A 22,499-nucleotide genomic window follows, 5' to 3' on the forward strand; every position below is an offset into this window, starting at 1 on the left:
TACTCTTTGGCTTCTCAGTAATAAGGAAATTAACAATTTAAATTTGACTTATACTTTATTTTAAAAATCTAGCCGTATCCATTGATCTTTTCCAGTTGCAGTGAGAGCCCCAGAAAAAGAAAAACTCTTGGTGTACGTTGGTAATATGAAAGGACACTCATATTACGGTCTATTTCTTCTTATTTACTAAATGCATGCTTTATGTAAGAACATCCTCCCCTTGGGTTGAGTTATGGCACTACCTTCTCCTTCTGTAAAGGTGGGGAGTGCTGGATGAAGCTGGGAGATAAGCAGAAGCATCTGTATGCTATAGAAAGAGGAGGAAATGGTTCGTCAGGAGCTTGGAGCTCCCAGGACTGGTTTTGATACCCAGCAATTAAGTTCAAGCTTACGTCTCCCAGAGTCACTGCATTAAAGCACAGGGCATTTTAGGAACCCAGGAGAGTGACTGCTAGACTGCTTAGACTGCTCACCTGACAAAAGCTCCACTATATGCCAATAAGGATTTAGTTGCCAGAGAAATTGGTGTGTGTGTGTCTGTGTGTGTGTGTGTGTGTGGCAAGAGGGGTGGATTAGCTTCTTTGCAAAAGGAGACTTCAGTTTGTAGAAGAAGCCACACTGGTTTGCGTTATAGAGGATGCCTATATTCCTAGGCATCTATTATGCTCTGTGATTGATAAGATTTGCATCCATTGTTTTTCCAGAAAGTTACTGAGCAAAGTGAGGAACACCGTCCTAGAAGGGCAAAGGCAGAGTTGTCTGTGATTTTTTGAAAGACTACTGAACCTGAAACACAGCTCAGGAAAGTGGGGCCTGAGGAAATGTGACCAGGATGTGCAAACTGATGAACAGAGCACCTGAGCTAACCATGGAGGAGGAGGGAGCCAGAGCAAGGTGCACTAAGTTTACCTGGTTTGTTGAACAGGTGTCATCTCTGTCATACATCACTAAGCACCAGGCTGAGACAAAGACGACTTCCTCCTTCTCATGGTGTTGCTGTTTGCACTTGACATCAGGACTGGCAGGATGAGAGGAGGGATGTGGCCGTAATCCAGCTCAAAGGGGCTCACGACTCAGTGACTTTTAGCTGTGAGCACAGTCTAAGAAGGGGCAAGTCCTTGTGCAACCAGGCACCCAAGCCCTGTCTCCTGGTGTCCTCTTCACTAAGGCAGAGAATGTGGGTTTCTCCAGTGGCTGGTCCTGGGGACTTGAACTGCCTAGGACTGCTCTGACTCTTTTTTTTTTTTTTTTTTTTCCTGTCGTGGTATTGGAAAGGCTGTGAGAATAACTTAACCAACCTGCTCTTGATTAGAACTGCAGAGAAAAAAAGAATATCCTGGGAGATCATCACAGTTGCAGATTCACCTCACTTTAAGCAGATGATGAAATTCAAAACTCTGGTTTACGTAGATAATAGTGCATATCAGATGCACTAAGTTTACCTCACGAAAGAATGCACACTAAATTCTTTTTAAAAGTAAGCCTGCTTGGTGAATTTTTAAATATTGAAATATACAAGAGTCCCATTTGCATTCAGCTTTTATAAATATGTATGTTTACCTAAGGAAGGGACATGTGGAATTGAAGAAATTAACAGACAGCTAAATTTTAAAAAAATATTTATAAATTTACATCGAGAATAATGAACTTGTTTGGTGTTCAGTTCTGAGTTTTGAGAAATGTATAAAGTCATGTAATCACCACCATGATCAAGGTACAGATATTTCTATCACTCCCCCAAATTCCCTTGAGCTGCCCTTTATAGTCAAATTTTTTCTCAACCCCTGACCCTTGACAAACTGTTCTCTATCTGTATAGTTTTGCTTTTGCAGAAGGTCATACAAATTGTAGACTATTTTCTATTGTGTGGATGTAACACAGTTTGTTTATCCATTCACTGAAGGATATTTGGATTGTTTTTAGTTTGGTGATTATGAATAAAACTGCTCTAAGCATCTGCATACAAGTTTTTGTATAAACATAAGTTTTCATTTCTCTAAGGTAAATATTTAGGAGTGGGATTGCTGGGTTATATGGTAAGTGTATGTTTAGCTTTATAAGAAACTGCCAAATAGCTTTCTAAAATGGCTGTATTGTTTGTATTCTTACCAGCAATGTATGAGAATCCCAGTGGCACTAAACAATATGAAATAATTTTTGCTCTTAATGATAACACATATTTTCAAGAACTTAAGACAAGAAAAATAGCCCATGATTTTTATCTGGGGTTTTAGAATTTCTGTTGTTCTTTATCTTTCCTCATTCCTGAAGTTCTAAGTTTCCCTTTGGTATCATTTCCTTTTAGGCTGAAGAACATCCTTCAGCATTTCTTTTAGAGCAGATCCTCTGCTAACAAATTCTTACTTTTCCTTAACCTGAAAATGTCTTTTATTTGCCTTGGAGGTTATATTCAATGGGTTTAAAGTCTGAGTTGACAACTCTTTCAGATTGTTAGAGGTTCTGTTCCATTGTCTTCTGGCCTCCATGGTGCCTGATGAGAAATCTGCAGTTATTTGACTAATGTCTCTTGTATGTAATATGTTATTTTTCTCTGGCTGTTTTCAAGATTTTTTTCTTACCATGTGTTTTTCATCAATTTGGTTATGATTTGCTGGTTTTCATTGAGTTTCTCTTGATTGAGGTTCACTGATATTTTCGATTTGTAAATCTATATCTTCCACAAAATTTGGAAAGTTTTCACCCTTATTTCTTCAAATATTGTTTCTGTACCAATATCTCTCTTCTCATTTTGGGACTCCAATGACATGAATGTTAAACTTTTGATACCATCTCACAAGTTCCTAAAGCTAAATTTATTTGTTTGAAAATTTGTTTTTTCTTTCTTCTTCAGATTGGAAAATCACTATTGATCTACCTTCAGATTCACTCACTTTTTCCTTTGTCATCTTCACTCTGCTATTGAGTGAATTCTTTATTTCAGATATCATACCTTTTAGTTGTACACTAAAAAGTAGTTTATTTTTCTCTGATGAGAATGTCTGTCTTTATATTCTTGTCAAAAGTATATATCCATATCTCATGGAGTGTGGTTATAATATTGCTTTAATGTCTCTGTCTGATCATTCCAATATCTGGGTATTCCCAAGGTTGGCATCTGCAAGTTGTCTTTTCTTGAGCCTTGGCCATATTTTCCTCATTGTTGGCATGTTGAGTAATTTTAGATTGTATCCTGAACACTTTGAATAGTATGTTGTGAAAGTGTGAGTCCTGTTAAAATCCTCTGGAGAATGTTTATTTATTTATTTTTTGTTTTAGTAGGCAATCAACCTGATTATATTCAGGCTGCAGGTTCAGTTTTACCTACTTAGCGGTGGTAGATCCAACATCAGTTTGATGAATCTATCCAGGCATGTACCACTCAGAATTTAGTCTGGGACTTAGTCTTTATATCATAGTTCATTTCTCAAAGTCTTCACTATGCTTCTTGACACAATAGACCAGATAGATCTAACAGATATTTACAGAACATTCCACCCAAAAGTGGCAGAATCCACTTTCTTCTCAAGTGTACATGGAACATTCTCCAGGATAGATCACATCTTGGGTCACAAATCAAGCCTCGGAAAAGGCTTCTCCAGTGGCTGGTCCTGGGGACTTGAACTGCCTAGGACTGCTCTGACTCTTTTTTTTTTCTTCCTGTCGTGGTATTGGAAAGGCTGTGAGAATAACTTAACCAACCTGCTCTTGATTAGAACTGCAGAGAAAAAAAGAATATCCTGGGAGATCATCACAGTTGCAGATTCACCTCACTTTAAGCAGATGATGAAATTCAAAACTCTGGTTTATGTAGATAATAGTGCATATCAGATGCACTAAGTTTACCTCACGAAAGAATGCACACTAAGATTCTTTTTAAAAGTAAGCCTGCAAGAACATACAATAGAGAAAAGACAGCCTCTTCAACAAGTGGTGCTGGGAAAACTGGACAGCTACATGTAAAAGAATGAAATTAGAACACTCCCTAACACCATACACAAAAATAAACTCCAAATGGATTAAAGACTTAAATTTAAGACCAGACACTATAAAACATTTAGAAGAAAACATAGGAAAAACACTCCTTGACATAAACCACAGCAAGATCTTTCTGACCCACCTCCTAGAGTAACAAAAATAAAAACAAAAATAAACAAATGGGACTTAACTAAACGTAAAAGCTTTTGCACAGCAAAGGAAACCATAAACAAGACAAAATGACAATCCTCAGAATGGGAGAAAATATTTGCAAGTGAAACAATAGACAAAGGGTTAATCTCCAAAATATACAAACAGCTCATGGAGCTCAATATCAAAAAATCAAACAATCCAGTTAAAAAATGGGCAGAAGACCTAAATAGACATTTCACCAAGGAAGACATACAGATGGCCAAGAGACACATGAAAAGATGCTCAACATCACCAATTATTAGAGAAATGCACATCAAAACTACAATGAGGTATCACCTCATGCCAGTCAGAATGGCCATTATCAAAAAAGCTAGAAACAATAAATGCTGGAAAGGGTGTGGCGAAAAGGGAACCCTCCTACACTGTTGGTGGGAATGTAAATTGATATAACCACTATGGAAAACAGTATGGAGGTTCCTTAAAAACTAAAAATAGAACTACCATATGACCCAGCAATCCGACTGCTGGGTATACACCCTGAGAAAACCATAATTCAAAAAGAGACATGCACCACAATGTTCACTGCGGCACTATTTACAGTAGCCAGGATGTGGAACCAACCTAAATGTCCATCAACAGATGAATGGATGAAGAAGATTTGCCACATATATACAATGGAATATTACTCAGCCATAAAAAATGAAATTGAGTTATTTGTAGTGAGGTGGGTGGACTTAGAATCTGTCGTACAGAGTGAAGTAAGTCAGAAAGAGAAAAACAAATGCCATATGCTAATGCATATATATGGAATCTAAAAAAAAAACAAAAAAAAATGGTACTGATGAACCTAGTTGCAGGGCAGGAATAAAGAGGTAGACATAGAGAATGGACTTGATGGTGAAGTGAGAAGGGTGGGAGGGTGAAGTGAGAGTAGCATCGACATATATACACTACTGAATATAAAATAGTTGGCTGGTGGGAAGAAGCAGCATAGCACAGGGAAATCAGCTCGGTGCTTTGCGTTGACCTAGAGAGGTGGGATAGGGATCGTGAGATAGGGATCGTGGGAGGGAGGTTTAAGAGGGAGGGGATATGGACACATGTATATGCATATGGCTGATTTGCTTTGTTGTGCAACAGAAACTAACTGTGAAGCAATTATACTCCAATAAAGATCTATTAAAAATAATTTTTAAAAAAGAAGACAACTCTGCCTCCTAATCCACAGAGATATCATCTGTCAGAATAGAAGGCCTTCAACTCCCTACCTTCCCATTTCCCACTTTTCTGAGCCGGTTTGTCCTTCCCTCTTGCCCCAGTGGAAACAGGGGTTCCTCTCCCCTCCTGAGGGGAGAGGAACCAAACTGCCCCTTGGTTTGTGCACTAGAGCTCATCTTTTTCCTCCACAGTTCTAGCCAATGGAATAAAACAAAGAACAAAAGCAAGAGCAATAAATATTCTTTGAAAAGGAAACAAAATTACCACTATTAACAAAAATAATGTAAATATAGTGGCTTACCTATCAAATCAGCTAAAAAGCCAAGAGAAAAAACGAGTTAATTAAAATATGAAATTGTCCCCAAAGCACCAGTACTTAAAAGCCAGATCAATGTAACAGAATAGAGAGTCCACAAATAAACCCAAGTGTGAATAAAAATTTCATATATAATAAAGGCAGAAATTGCATACCAGGAGATAAGGGAAGAATCAGTCAATGAAAGGTTCTAGGCTACTTGGAAATTTTCATTTAAAAAGGAAAAAATTAAATCATATCCCTACCTCACTCTCCATATGGTATACCAAAATAAATTCAGATGAATTAAATAATTCAATGTAAAAGAAGAAACCGAAAAATAACCTTAAAAAATCAGGGAATATTTTTCTGCAAAAGTTGAAAATACAAAGCAAAAGATGGATAGAGTTGACTACATAAAAAATTTTAATGCATGTATAAAAAACATACAGTATTGTTAGGCGTAAATGGGAACTCAGTGTTACCTTTGCAACTTTTCTGTAAACCTAAAATGATTCCAAAATAAGTAACAAAAAAGTCACACACATACACACACTCAGACACACAATATCTATCATAATTATGAATCTATATATCCTTTTCCACTTCTGGGAATTTATTTTCCAGATATACTTACACATGTACAAAGTGAACTTTGTGAGAAGTTTCTCCTGGTTCAATTCTTGCCAAGTTATTTGCAATAGCAAAATATTCTGTACAACCTAAATTACAGTGATAAGGAACTACTTTAAAAATGATGGTATATACATACAATCGAATACCATCCAACTGTTTAAATAATAAGAAAACTTCTGATATGGAAAGGTGTCAAAGACAATCATTTTTTAAGTAAAAAATTTTTAACTTAAAAAAACACACAAAAATAAAACAAAAAATTAAACAAACAAAACCCCCAAAAGAAGACAAAGCAAAGTTTTATAATATGTTACTTTTGGGTGAAAAGGGGAGGTGAGAATATTTATTTATCAATATATTGCTCATCTGTGCAAAAAGAAACTCTAGAAGGATACACAGAACACTAATAACATGGTGGTACAAGGATATAGGCAACAACTGAATGATGAAGGACAAGAGTAGGAGGGTGACATTTTATGTATATAACTGAACTAAAAAGTTATGTAGTTAATGTGTGCACCATGTGGTTGCAGTATCTATTTTAATAATTAAATGGAAAAATAAGCTCAAGTGCATCTAGAAGCAACCCTTCACCCAGAAAAATACGCCAGTGTGCCACCAACAATGTTAAAGACCAACAGAGCATGGCTCTAATGGCAGGTTCTCAGATATCCGGCACAGCTTCATGTGGAAGAAATGTTTTTATGTCCTGCGACTTTCCCTTAATCCACAGAATCTCTGATCACATCAACACCCATTTACTCTGCCTTCCTGAAGGTTCTACTTTCACTTCTGCATCAAGCTAGTTATTCCAGATGCCATCAGGACCAGAAACCCCAGGATGGGAAAAGCAACGAAATGCCTCTCCAAGCCTTGCTGATGAGCAGACCTACAACGAGCCAGCCGTCTACTTCTCTCTAAGAAGCCCCTCAAGACATGAGCAGTCATCTGGGATTTCCAGCCGTGCAGATATGAATGTGTCCTCCTTGTAAGCTCAGTAATTCCAGTCATGTACACACACCTGTGTTTCCCAAGAACCACCATCTGGTGTTGGGTGTGTACAGTAGAGTCATCTTATTTGCAACAAAGCAGTATTTCTCTCTCTTTTTTTTTTTTTTTTTTTGGCTACTTTGGGTCTTCATTGCTGCGCGTGGGCTTTCTCTAGTTGCGGCGAGCGGGAGCTACTCTTCGTTGCGGTGCGCGGGCTTCTTGTTGAGGTGGCTTCTCTTGTTGCGGAGCACGGGCTCTAGGCACGCAGGCTTCAGTAGTTGCAGCACGCAGGCTCAGTAGTTGAGGCATGTGGGCCCTAGAGCACACGGGCTTCAGTAGCTGTGGTGCGCAGGCTTAGTTGCTCCGTGGTATGTGGGATCTTCCCGGACCAGGGTTGGAACCCATGTCCCCTGCATTGGCAGGCAGATTCTTAACCACTGCGCCACCAGGGAAGCCCCAAAGCAGTATTTCTTTGACTTAATCTTCTCCTCAAAACTTCGGGTATTCCAACCCCTCACACCTTCCTTCCGTCCTTTGGAGCTCCTGGGGTCTCATATGAGCTCAATAATGTCCATCTGGATTTGCCCATCTTGTTCTCGTCCTCAGTGGCCCTGACCTCATCAAGCAGTTTTATTGTCTCTGTGACAATCCTGTCCCCAGAGTCCTGTGGTGACACTGGGGCTCCGGGTCACAAGGAGCTACCTATGACCTCTGCGTTCTTGTGGCCTCGTTACACTTTCATTCTGTGCTCCAACAGGTGAAGGCAAGTGTGGAAACTGCCTTCTACCTTTACAACCTTGAACTAAGGGGACTGAAAAGCTCTGTGCTCTATGTGAGCACTGAGACTCGGAGCAACCCCAGGCCACCAGCATCAACCTCTAGAGACTAGTCAAGAGAACAATCCCAGCACATGTCTTGCTGTATTTAAAACTACCCATCCCCCATTGTCAGCCATTTCCCCCAGGGAGTGCTGTGATCCTCACCTAAACACGCCCCTGCCCTGATGATTTCCATTTTTATCCATTTGCCTGCCAGGTGAGTCAAAGGGAGACTTTCATTTATTATTTTTATTTAAAAATTTTATTGGGGTAGAGTTGATTTACAATGTTGCATGAGTTTCAGGTGTACAACAAAGTGAATCAGTTATACATATACATATATCCACTCTTTTTTAGATTCTTTTCCCATATAGGCCATTACAGAGTATTGAGTAGAGTGCCCTGTGCTATACAGTAGGTCCTTATTAGTTATCTATTTTATATATAGTAGTGTGTACATGTCAATTTCAATCTCCCAATTTATCCCTCGCCACCCTTACCCCCTGGTAGCCATAAGTTTGTTTTCTACATCTGTAACTCTATTTCTGTTTTGTAGATAAGTTCATTTGTACCCATTTTTTAGATTCCACATATAAACGATATCATATGATATTTGTCTTCCTCTTTCTGACTTACTTCACTTAGTATGATAATCTCTAGGTCCATCCATGTTACTGCAAATGTCATTATTTCATTCTTTTTTATGGCTGTGTAATATTCCATTGTATATATGTATACTGCATCTTCTTTATCCATTCCTCTAGAAGGTTTAAGAGTCTTGCTCCTGAGGGCTGGGAGCCAGGCTCAGGGATCATTGACCTGCTTCCCATGGTGTCTCAACATCACTGGATTTACAGTGAGAGCCTTCCCTCTGTCTCTCCAGCACAGGCACACACACACACACACACAGACACACACATTCACACACACACCTGCAGCAGTTGTACACTTACGGAACTTGCAAAAATGCAAATAACTTCTAATAGCATTTAGATACATTAACGAATGCCATCACAAAAACCTGGAATATCTTTCTCTTTTTTTCCTCCTTACTGCTTATTTCTAGATGCAGGGCTGAGCTGAGACATGTCGGTGCCCAGAGCAGGTCCATTAATTGACATTCTGTTACACCTTTATTCTTTAAATGTTTGTGAACGTTTATATGTATGGGAGAGGCTGACGGCTGACTGGGGGAAGATCAGAGAAGGGGAGCACCGGGGGAGCAAACATACTCTTGTAAGATCTTTAACATCAGCAGTTCCATTCTCACCACAAACCTGTGCTCACCCAGCCCTGCCTTCTCAGAAGGAAGTTAGGCGGCCATGTGTTGTTATTTGAGCGTGCACCTTTGGGGTTTCCTCCTCATAATTCATAAGAGTTTTACTTCCAATCACATCTAATATTACCCTGGAGAGAAGTATGGACATGCACAGCTGGTTATATTTCTGATGATATTATAGTGCCTCTTATAATAGGCAATCCAGGCAGCCACTCAGATTTTCTTCTTCTTAATCTGGTCTTGATTCTATGTTATCTCTCTCCTGGGTATCATGTTGTGTTTCTGTCTCCCTGCTGTGTATCAATACCTTACTTACATGGCACTTCCTTAGGGAAGACTTTCCCAGGAACCAAACTCCACAGCGACCTGTGCTCCTCTGAACTCACAGACTTTCACATATATGGTAATTATGTTTTTCATTTGCCATCCAGCCATCTGTCTATCTGTTCAGCAAACAGCAATTGGATCCATGACTGCTGCTGGGCATTGGACATAAGAGTGGGACACTGTGTTTACCTTGAAGGGTCTTATAATCTACAATCTATCTTAAACTGTTATTCATTTCTGTGGGTATATTTGATCGTTTTGGCTAAATTGTGTATTGAAATCATGGTTCTTGTCTTTTGTTTATTTGACCAGTGTTGTAAGTTGGGTTCCTTGGAAGCAGATGCTGAAATGGTTAGTGTGAAGGAGATTTATTAGGCAGTGCTTTGGAGGGAAGGAAGCATGAGATTAGGCAGGGGGAGACATCCAGGGGTGATGCAGTTCTAACAGAAGCCGTTGCCAATGCTGTGGAAAGTTCTGAAGCTGGGATGACCCTTCAGAGCTATTCTAAGTTGGAAATAACTGGTTTGGGGACATTTCAGACTTAACTTTTCAAATATCCATACCAAATGGACATCTGGTCCAATGATGCTCACTTCCTGATGGATTTAGTGTGGGATAAGAGTAGTCTGGAAGTACTGTTTCATACCCTCGGATTCACCCTGAGTCTACTTAACTTTACAGGCGCACCCTTGGGTAAATCTGCACGCATACCACTCAGCCTCCTCTCTGGGGGTGCTCAGCTCTTGAGGAGCAGCTGCAGCCACAGCCCTGCGTTCACATTTGAAAACTTGCCATGAACTCTGTGTTCAGCAGCTCAGAAAATCCACCTGTCAAATATGGGATGGGCTTGGAATTAACTAATATTTTCTGCAATGGAATCTCTTAACATTATCGCTAATATCACTATAATCAACTTAAAAATGTCTCTACTCTCTGCCTTTTCAAATCACACTCATCCTTTGAGGCAGAACTAAAAGGCACTTTAAATAAATAATATTGAGCATCTACGACGTGATAAGCACTGGCTGAACCCTGGGGAAAGGCAGCTTTGAGAGAGGTGTCATCTCCGATTTCAGACCTAAAGACAAGGAGGGAGGGACATAAATGAGTACATAAGTAATTAGAATACAAGGTTTTAGAATACAAGAATTATATACATGGAATGACTGTATAATTTATTGTCCTAATCTGGACATTTTTGAGAGCAAAGTGAGGGAACCATTAATATACAAGCAGGAACATCAGGTGTAAACTGGGACCATCCCAAGCAAACTGGAATATAGGGTCATCCTATTAATTAATAACATGTCGCAGGAACTTGGAAAACAGAGTATGAATTCAGATTGAGAAGATGGTGGAAAGGCTAATGAGAAGATGTAGCTTTTGAACCGGAATTTAAATAAATATGTTCATAGTTGTAAGATTGAGCCTTCCCAGGAGAGGGAACCCTGCAGGGACGTATGTGGTGAATTCTGGAATACGTATAATGAATATTTCAGTGAGATCTGAATGCAAGGTGTAAGGTTGAGTACAGTGACAGGTGACTCAGGAATGTTGGGTCGGATCCTGATGGTGTGGTGTCTTAAGTGTCTTACTAAGATGTTTGAACTTAAAACGGTTGATAACAGGGAACCACCAAAAATTGTTGAGCATGGGGAGGAACTGATAAATAAGGTAGAAGACAAATTAGTGATGCTAAAGGCTGGAGTCAGAGAGGACAGTTAGAATATAGACCAATAGTCTAATTAAGGCCACTGAGAATGGAAAGAGAGTGGAATTTCGACCTACAATAGAATAGAAGTCTTGGTTCAGTTGAATATGAAGGAAGAGAGGAGAGGTCTCTGGACCAGCTGCTGGCTTAATGCTGCCATTACTTGAAGCAGTGAGCACTGGAGGAGCTTGCTGAGCCTGATGGAGGGATGAACTAGTGAATTGTGCTTGGTGCTGGTGGGAGACTGAAGGTGACAGCCCAGCTGCCTCCACGGGGTTTCCGTGGCGGCCCCACTGGGAGCTACCCATTGGTGGCATGCTAAGAGCATTCAGTGAAGCCCAGTCCCAAGACACTGAAGTGGTTCCAGGGACCAGAGGCATGAGGATGAATAGGACAGGACTCTCGGGAGAACAGACCTCATTGCCAGGAGTTGCTGCCAGCTCTTGGGCACTGCAGCTGAGGACAGCTGCACACAGGAGAATGGAGGAACCACTGTGATGGGCCACAGCTGACAGAGCTCCATGAAAAACAGCCAACAGGGACTGCTGGGGAAACATTCTTCATCCACCCCATCTGGGATCCTTCTGTCACCATGGCAGAGTTACCGAGGACATTCTCATTAAGGGCAGAAATGGTTGGATTTTTCTCATGCTCCATGCTGATGAGCAAGTAGATCTGGTGGATCAGAGGGCTAGGTACTGTGGGGGCCTGAGCCAGGCCTAATAGCCTAAGGATGCCCTCACTCTCCCCAGCTAGTCTCTAAAATGACTGAAGGTGAGACTATGGCTATTCTATTTCTATATTACCAAGGGCAGAGCAGAGGCCTTGATATTTTTTGTTTAGACTGACTGCCACTGTATTAGTCCAAGAGCTATTGGGCTGACCAAAGTAACAACTAGTGGTTGCTAGAGCTGAGGGCACAGCCCAGAGGTGATGCAATGGATGCTTTGCCTTCTGAGATAATGAAGAGCCGACCAGCTCCTGTCCTTCTGAATGAGACAGGACATCTCTAGCCTCTTGGCTCCAGACACTGATACCTTCTTCATGTCAACATAAGAAGAAATTGTGGCCTACTGGCAAAGTGCCAATTAAGAACCAAAACTTGATTTGGAGACCTTGTGTCTTAGTCAGCTCAGGCTGCCATAACAAAATACCATAGACTGGATGGCTTAAAGAGAAAACATCTCTTTTCTTACAGTTCTGGAGGCTGGGAAGTCCAAGATCAAGCCAGATTCAGTTCCTGGTCAAGGTCCACTTTCTGGCTTTCAGATGGCCACCTTCTTGCTGTGTCCTCACATGGCAGGGAGAGAGGTGGCAGGGTGGAGGGGGAGAGAGAGAGAGAGTATGCCAGTGCACCAGAGTACCAGTCTCTCTTCCTCTTCTTGTAAGGACACTGACCACATCATGGGGGCCCCATCCTCATGATCTCATCTAAATCTAATTACCTCCCAAAGGCCCCACCTCCAGGTACAATCTCACTGGAGGTTAGGACTTCAGGATATGAATTTTTGGAGGACACAAACATTCAGTCCATCACATATTGGAACTCCTTTTAGCCTTACATTATCACTTGCTGGAAGGAGCGAGGCAGTGGGGGTGATGGTGCTGGGGATCATTATGGTTTCTTCTGTGTACTCTCTTTAAAAAAGAACTCTAAACCGAATCATCAGGATTAATCCCTATCTTAAGTACGTCTCTTAATTGCACCAGAAAACACTTTAAAATGGGTAAGACTTATCCCTGGAATGTGCATTTTGGATTAAGATCAATTTTAGACATGTCATTTCTTTAGCTAAAGTGAAGGGAAAACAAGTTTTATTTGATCTTCTGTAAGATCTTTCCTCAGTGTCTTACTTCTTCTCCTGCCATCAAATTCTTACCTTGACTGAAAAGCCACGTTAAGTGCAAGGCAAATTCCTTACCTCTTTGTATAGAGATTAGCAGTCTCTGGCTGATGGAAGACTCAAGTGACTAAGTGCTGTCAGTTCTAGATTCTATGCTTTCTGGGTTTCAGTCCTTCATCTCTACAATTATAGGTTATCTTTACTGTTGAAAATCATGGGTACAAAATCTACTTGAAATTGGGAACAAATGTCCAAATTAAAGAGTGATAGGGACTACATCTTGAAGAATCAAACTAAAAATCTAAAAAATAAGTTTATATTATTTTGTATATAAAATATATATTTAAATTAAAACTGTGTTTTATTCTTAGAATGAACCAAGAATGACATAAATAGTCATTCTTTTTTGGAGTTTGTGATTTTTCTGTCAAAAGTATATACTGGCATAATACAATAGCTTCCATTTCTTGTTTGAGTTTAATCCTACAATTACAAAGAGAATCATCTTTGGAAAAATATTCAAGAACTTCATTAATTTGTTCAAGGGCTTCTCTTAATTCAAGGATACTCAAACCATTCTTTATGGAGGTAACTTTTATCTCACCATCCTTGCAATTTTCTCTTCTTCCATTAACCATGGTATTTCTAGTTGCTCTTCATTTATCAACAGTTTTGCATGTGATTGAGCCATTCAATATCAACTTGATTGACTTTGTCAATTCTTTCAGTAAGATTTTTGATTTTATTTTGCAACCAGTTGGCATTGTGTTGGTGCTTATAATGATCAGGGAAAGATTGGCTAACAAAGATGTTGACCCAAAGGGTGAAACTAAACACCAGCACTGAGTGAGGAGGGATGTTTGAGAGGGCACTAATTTTAAAGTGGAAAATCATTTAGTGAGCATTTTCTGATTAAAACCACTTTTGCTTCCTTACATAGCCTACAGCGTAGTCCCCTGAATGATTCATATTGGGATAATGAGGATCCCCTATAGGCCTTAGGATTTGAAACACGTTATGGCCATACTTCTTACCTTGACATGGTTAAGACAAAGTGGGAGTTGTGTGACTAGCAGATTTTGTTTGTTTTTTTAACCAAAAAAAGTATTAAATAATAAATATCATATGATATCGCTTATATGTGGAATCTAAAAAAAGGGTACAAATGAACTTATCTACAAAACAGAAATAGAGTTACAGATGTAGAAAACAAACTTACGGTTGCCAGGGGACAAAGAGGGGGGAGGGATAAACTGGGAGATTGGGATTGACATATACACAAGGCTATATATAAAATAGATAACTAATAAGGACCTACCATATAGCACAGGGCACTCTACTCAATACTCTCTAATGACCTATGTTGGGAAAAAAATCTACAAAAAAGAGTGGATACATGTATATGTATAACTGATTCAGTTTGTTGTACAGCAGAAACTAACACAGCATCGTAGATCAACTATACTCCAATAAAATTTTTTTAAAACAAATATTTAACATTTCTCTAAGATCTAACTATGAGCAATCTGCACCTACTTGAATGTAAACTCCCTGAGGTTTCCCCAACTTGATAAATCCAGAGGCAAGAACATGAAAGTTCTTGACATAGGCAAGACATCCAACAAATGTTAGGTGAATGCTCACTAAGGTGGAAGTAGGAGGGAGGGATTCTTCCACTAAATAGTTATGTTATCTTGATAATCTTTTAGTTTCCCATAATCTCAACTATAATATGAAGAAAAAGAACGGAAAAGTCTCAAAAACTCATGTACAGTTCTAAAATTCTGTGATTCCAGTTTATTCTAGGTATTTAGAGAAAATCACTTTTTACCAAATTTTCTAGAATCTCAGGGTAAGTCATAATTGTGATTTGGAAAAAAATCTTAGTGATATTAATAGGCCAGTGAAGTAGGCAACATTTGAGTGGAAATATGTTCATTTGTTTATTAATTTTTTTTCTTTCTTTTTTTTTTTTTTTTTTGCAGTACACGGGCCTCTCACTGTTGTGGCCTCTCCTGTTGCGGAGCACAGGCTCTGGACGCGCAGGCTCAGCGGCCATGGCTCATGGGCCCAGCCGCTCCGCGGCATGTGGGATCCTCCCGGACCGGGGCATGAACCCGTGTCCCCTGCATCAGCAGGCGGACTCTCAACCACTGCGCCACCAGGGAAGCCCTGTTTATTAATTTTTAAAACTTGAGTGATGAAAATAATTTTTAAGCTTCGTGGAATTTGATTTTCAAACTAGAACTGCGGATGTAAATTAGAAGATCCTGATTCTTGCGCCTGGAGTGAAAAGCAGCCCCCTCCCCACTTCACAAAAAGAGAAGGCCGCCTGGCATCGAGGTAGCAGCGCTTTTCATTGAGTGGGGAGATTTGATACATATCTTGCCAAATAAAGTGCACATTTAAAAAATTTCCCTGCACAAATATGCATGACTGCTTGCTTTTCTCAGGCTGCCGTTTGTTCTGGGAGAAAAGCGAGGACTTAACGTCCTCAAGGCTGGGGTGTGTTTTAGTATCTGCCCAAATGTTCAGGCCTAAAATAGAGTTTGTTTTGGCCATGACTCTGCAGAGGTGTCAAGCCATTTCTAAGCACGGGATAAATGGCAAGAAAGCTTTGCAAAACCTCTCATAACCCAGCTTGTCTGAAGGTTTGGTTGCATCACAGTTGATGGGCTAAGAATCCTTGTCTTCCACCTGGGTCAGTGGGTTTTACTGGTACTGAGAACATTTCCTCAGTGCTGTTTTTCAACCAGCAGGTCGCTGGAATAGGGAGTTTTATTTTTTGGACATTTTCTCATACTTTGGTTATAGTATCTTGAAGCATGTTTGGAGGTAAAGATTCTATAGGCTCTACCTTCCCTCCTTTGTAAATGCTCCATTTAGCACTTGTTACACAGGGTTTCAACTAGTTTTATAGCTACTTCAGCTGTGTAGCTCTTGTCTCCTCCCACCAAGATTTATAAGTCCTCCAGGGCAGGGACTGGGTTTTCTATGTATGTACTGTACCCAAGTAGTATTTCTAAAGCATAAAGAAATAGTCTTGTCAGGGTGGGGGGAACATGGGTCGTTTAAAGTTTTTCTTTAATTTTTCAAGATTAAAAATGTGCTTTATTATTATATTTATACAAAGACAAATTAAATATATTAAATACTATCGTTGCACCATAATGTTGGGTTCTATCACTTTGGCACCTACCTCACTAGCCCTACATTAGTTATGTAAGAGGTACACAACATACTTGTTGAATTATCCCAGAATTTTACAGAAGAGTCAACCACAAATTAATTCTTTCCTTTTTCCATTCTAAAATGTTTTGATGTCGGAAAGCATCCAACGAAAATATTTTTTGGAAGTGCTTGAATCCTTAATTCTCTAATTCATATTTCTTAAGGTATTTTTAAGCACCCAACTGCCTACAGGAAAACAAAAATCATTACAAAGATATGTTCCACCATGACTGTAAAAACATGCGATCTAAGACAACCGTGTGATGTGAACATGCAAAGGGAAAAGAGAAAATAAAATATAAATGTTAAACCCAATCTGCAAACTCTTCATGTCAAATATGAGTCAGAGATGAGAGAAGTGTTTAGCGTAGGGGGCAGCAGCATTTTGAGAAGAGCATAAGGAAAAAAGTCATGGGAGTTTGCAATTCACTCTTCATGGGACTCAAGAGAAGCCATCAGACCGATAATCTTTGGGAATTTGTGTGATTTTAGAGATTATTTTAATTGTGTAAGGAGGAGGATTAGTAGGTTTTTTGGAGAAAAGGATGACAGTCCAAGTATATAATGAAGCTCTTTAAAAAAATATTTTATTGAAGTATAGTTGATTTACAATGCTGTGTTAATTTCTGCTGCAGAGCAAAGTGATTCGGTTATACATATATAGATCCTTAAAATCAATAATAATTTAAGTGCTTCTTGAACTGCACAAAACACTAACATCATTCATTTGACCAACATTAGTTGAGCACCAGCTATGTGTCAGGCTCTGTTTAGATGTTTGGGTCCTTTACCTAAACTACATCCATGTGAATGTGGTGCCATTAACCTCATGATACATATGAAGGTAGCTGTATGAGAGGCAAAGAAGTATATGACTTGGCCTTCCCCTTGAGAAGCTTCAGTCTAGTTGAGAACACAGTACACATGAAACAGCTGCTAAATAAAATATACTATAGTAAACATCAGCTTTCCAGAACTGTCGAAGGTTGAGTCATCCTGGAGAACCCATCCAGTTTTCCAGATATCTGAGAGGTTGTCCCTTAAAACATAAGATAGTAACATTAAAGAAAATTAGTAGTTGTACTTAGTTCCAATACAGTAGCTCCCTCAGGACCTATTGAAGTATGTGTACGAGACAGTTTCTATATTAGAATCATCTGTATTTTATTGTACCTATGTTTTATGGTTTTTCTATCTCCTCCTTTGTAATTGTTTTGTCAACGTACCTTTTAATTTACTGATGATGAACTAGCAAAGGTTCGAGAACAAACTAATTAATTTTATTAGGTTTGGATGTAAAACACCCAACAAATTAACCCTAAGTAATGGGTTTCTTCCTTCAGGAAAATTCTCCAACCTTTGAATGGACTCCTGAGAGACCCTCCCCTATTCCTCTTTCAAAGTTTCTTATCCTATCCCTGGTTTTATTCTAGAGAATTGAGAAATCAAGAGAACTGAGTGCTAGATGAATGAGTATTATTGTATATTACATTTACTAAACTGAATATAATTGAGCATTAACATTTGACAGACATGGTTTTTGAAATTATGAATAGGAAGCAGATGAACCGTCTTAAGCAATGGTGTGAGAGAAGAGTAGCTGTGTGGAAGTCTTTCCTCTGGAAGGTAAGGAATCATATTTATTTGGAATCATTTTAGGAGTTATCGATCCTCATTTGTTGAAGGATAATATTGAAGCCAAGAGAAGTTAAGCGATTTGTTCAAGTTCACACAGAACCAGTTGTAAAAAATCTGGTCGTTTGATCTTCCTCTTTCTTTTCTTTCTTTTTATGGCTGTGCTGCACAGCTTGTGGGATCTTAATTCCCTGACTAGGGATCAAACCAATGGCCCCTGCAGCGGAAGCGCGGAGTCCTAACCACTGGACTGCCAGGGAATTCTCCTGATCGTTTGATCTTAAGTCCAGTTTTTGACATACTAATTGTCACAACAAATGAATAAACATTTCTGAGTTGAACCAAAGAAAGTATATCCGGGGGCCCAGCCTCAAACATTTACTTACATGACAAAAGAAGGAAAGGAAGGAGAGAAACCCCATGACCCCAACCCAAAACCCCATTCCTCCCACTCTACTGAGGAGTTCATGCTTCACCTTCTCTTATGGACTCTCCAAGAAAATCAATGACCGACTCCCATTTCTGGTGGTGGCAGGCCAGGGCCTTTGGACCAACAATCCAGAGCTGACACTGTACTAAGAAATCACTAGGCTAAAGAAGGAACAGAAAGAGGAGGCTTAGAGAAACAAGGGGATTATGGAAGCTGCTTTTGCTATGAGGGCATTTGCTAATTTGAGCCAAAACATTTTAAATATCAGCCTTATTAAGGTATAATATACATATATTTTAAGTGTATAGTTTGATAAATTTTGACAAATGTCACATAGCCACTTCCACCATCAAGAAATGTAACATTTCCATTACACCCCAGAGTTTCCTCATATGCCTTTGCAGTCCATTTTCTTCTTCCATCCCAGGCCCAGGTAGTCACTGATCTGCTTCTTGCCACTGTAGTTTTGCCTTTTCTAGAATTTTATATAAATGGAATCATGCAGAATAGAGTCTTATGTCTGACTTCTTTCATTAATGTGTTAATATGGTGAAATATATGGATTGATGTTCAAATGTTAAACCAACATTGCATTCCTGGGATGAACTACACTTGGTCCTTGTATATCTTTATCCTTATACTGATGGATTCAATTTGTTAATATTGATATTTTGTGAAGGATTTTGTATCTATGTAAATGAGGGATATTGGTATGCAGTTTCCTTCTAATGTAATGTCTTGTAATGTTCTTGTCTGGTTTTGACAACAAGGTAATGCTCGCCTGATAACATTTTGAATTAGGAAGTATTTTCTCTTCTATTTTCTGGAAAAGTGTGTGTAGAATTGATTTTATTTCATCCTTAAATTTTTGTAGCATTCAGTGAAATCCTCTGAGCTTGGAGTTTTCTTTGGGAAAAGGTTTTTGATAATGAATTACATTTATTTTAATAGAATCAAAGTTATTCATATTGTTATGAATGTTATTGTGTTAGGAGCTGGATTTTGTTATATTACTTTCAGGAGTATTGGACCTTAATTGAGCTTAACTTGAGGTTAAGTTACTTGTAGACCAACTTGATCTAATTGAGGCTTGCCCCCGCCTCCTTTTTTTTTTGAAGGTAGATTTTGTTCTAGGACAAAACTACTAAACTGCTTAAGCATGGTTCTTCTAAAGACTCTACCTCATGCTCAGTAGTGTGCTAGTAAATGTTTAACAACTGTTCTCCAAGAAAAAAATACAAACCTGAGTTGTAGTGTTTGTTTACTTCTATTACAGCCAATTTCAATCTACCAATGTAACATCACACAGCTCTCAAAATTCCTGAAAACTTAACAAGCAGCCATCTCAAGCTTGTACAAGACAGCTCCAGCACACCACCACCAATGAATGTCTCATATATTAGAAGGTCTCTCCACCCTGACTGGTCAAAATAAGAACTACTCTTAGCTTTGAGTAAGCTCCAGAAATTGCTTTACCTACTGCTTTCTGGTTGTTCTTTCTTCAGCTTCATGGAATTTCACGTCATACCTGTGCAGGTAAGCATTCAGCCAAAGACTCAAGTAGACCCCTCTGCATATCCCCAAAGCAGTTTTGTTCTCTCTGTCTTTCTCTCTACAGCTCCCTTCTCTCCTGCACTCTTCCTCACAAATTCTGGTCACCTTACATTCCCCAAACTCCTAAACTTGATGAGAGCACCAGGCTCTGTTTGGGTTCCCTCTTCTTTTGCTGTAGCTTGAAAACTGTCTACAGGCAGCAGGTTGGGGCAATCGTAGGGCTCACCTAGTTTATTTTGCCTCTCTCGGGGAATCAGTCCTAAGCTGACTGTTGTCTAGTAACTGAACACAATTGCTTCATATGTTTTGTCCAGTTTCCTAATTATTTTTGGTTGGAAGGCAATTTCTATAGCAGTTAATCCTCAATTGGGGTAAATTTAAACTTGTTAGTGGCAGCCTCACTTAGGTAAGTAGTGAATTGATTACAGGTTACCAGGGAAGCATTACTATCCAGTTTTCTACTTTCCATTCATCTTCTTTCCTTCTGTCTCTGTCAGAGAAAATGATCTTCCTACATAAACTGTAAAGGGATTAAAATTGAATTAGATGAGAAATATGAGGTATTGCAAGTCAATGATTGCACATCTTTTGGCCCTAAAAAAATGTCATTGTGTGCCATGTAGAGCATTATTCCTGAGATTTCCCAGCTGTTGCTATCAGTGATGTTGGAAGGGTTACAGACAATGAGAGTTGGTATCAGAAGTTTGGAGATGGACAACTGTGGTTCTAAATTTGAAATGGTGAGCAAAGTATGTTGATCAAATTCTAGACCAATGAGCTTGAGCTTGATCTTAGGAAAGGTTCTTGAATGAACTATTAGAGGAAGCATGGCTGAGAACCTCGAAAAGGAGTTAGTCATACTAGGCATCAGCTTGGATTCCAAAGTCATATCAAGCTTCACACGTGCACAGTGTCTGGCACCAGGTAGAAACTCAGAAGATATTAATTAAATGAGTGAATAAATTACTGACTGAGTAAGCAAAGTCTTTTCTTTTGACAGACGACAAAACTAGCAGTTCAGGAACACACAGCAGAGAGTACAGCTGACTTTCAGCAAAACATAGGATAAAGTCTGCACAGTTCAGCTCAACTTGTGTTTATTGAGTGTCTACTGTGGGCCAGACATTCTGCCAGTTATTGGAGGTGCAAACATGAATAGTACATGGTTCCTACAATTTAGATTTAGACGTAAACCTATAAACAGATAGTATCAATATGATGTGACAAGTGATATGAGAGAAGGATGCAGAGGCTGCATTGGGAACTCAGACAATGGATGAAGAAGCACACGGCTCAGCTTAGGGGGGGTTACAAGAAGCTTCCTAGTCTTGAATGACGATGACACCGTCTGTGGCACCAGCAGCATCAATGCTGCAAATACTCCCTCCCGTGTGGGTTCACTTTGGGCACTTTGCATTTTAAGTTCTATCATCCTGGGTAGGTTTCTCCTTCTATTTAGCTGCATTTGCCTTATCTATTGGAGACTCCTCCCAGATTTTGGTATGGGACTGTCAGTCAGCGTTCATTTTCATTTTTGGATTCTCCTGAATCTCCTTGGATATTTAAAGCGAAACCTAAGGAGCCATAATTAGAGACTGTGTCCAATTGCTAAGTGAAAATTATTATTATATTTAGATGATAGTGCTTTCAAGGACTGTGTTCTCTGAGTGGGTGTTCCCTTTATGGTTTTGGATGCTGTGTCAATTACAGCATAAACAAGAGAATCTTACAAAAACCAAAACACAGTGATGAAAATATTTTTACTACCAATGACCCCTTTAATTTTTTTTCTCCCTCTACAAGCCAGGTTTTAAGAGATATCTTATACATAAATTCTTTTTAATTAATAAAAATTAATTTGAGATACGCCACTGCCAAGTAGAGTTTCTGACTAGCATAAACTATCTAGGTCGAACTCATATAGCAAAAAGTCATAATAAGCATCTATCAAGAACTGACTGTGTGCCAGGGGCTAAGAGCCCTCCTTGCATCAAATCAGGTAAGCCTCACAATCATCATACAAAGTACACACTGTTGTCATCATTATTTCACTGATGAGGAAACTGAGGGTCAGAGAGATTGAGTATACAGGACAAGGCTCCACAGCTAGTGAGTTGTGGTGCTGCACTGAATTTCAGGCAGTCTGGCTTCAGACTCTAAACTTTTAAACCTTTATAAAGCAGAGTTGACTCTTGAATTGGATCATGTGGTCACCTAAGTGTAAATGAATGATCTCCATTAAACTTTCTGAAATAATGAAAATAGCCCATAGACATCCATTACTACCTTTGGGGACACCTAAACAGAAGCCTCCGCTCTAAAATTTAGATACTGATTAGTATCCTGAGCCTTGCCTTGAACGAATGGTGCATATTCCACATCATCTTTAGAATGGATCCTTAC

This window comes from Hyperoodon ampullatus (genome assembly GCF_949752795.1).
Source record: "Hyperoodon ampullatus genome assembly, chromosome: 6".
NCBI lineage: Eukaryota > Metazoa > Chordata > Mammalia > Artiodactyla > Ziphiidae > Hyperoodon > Hyperoodon ampullatus.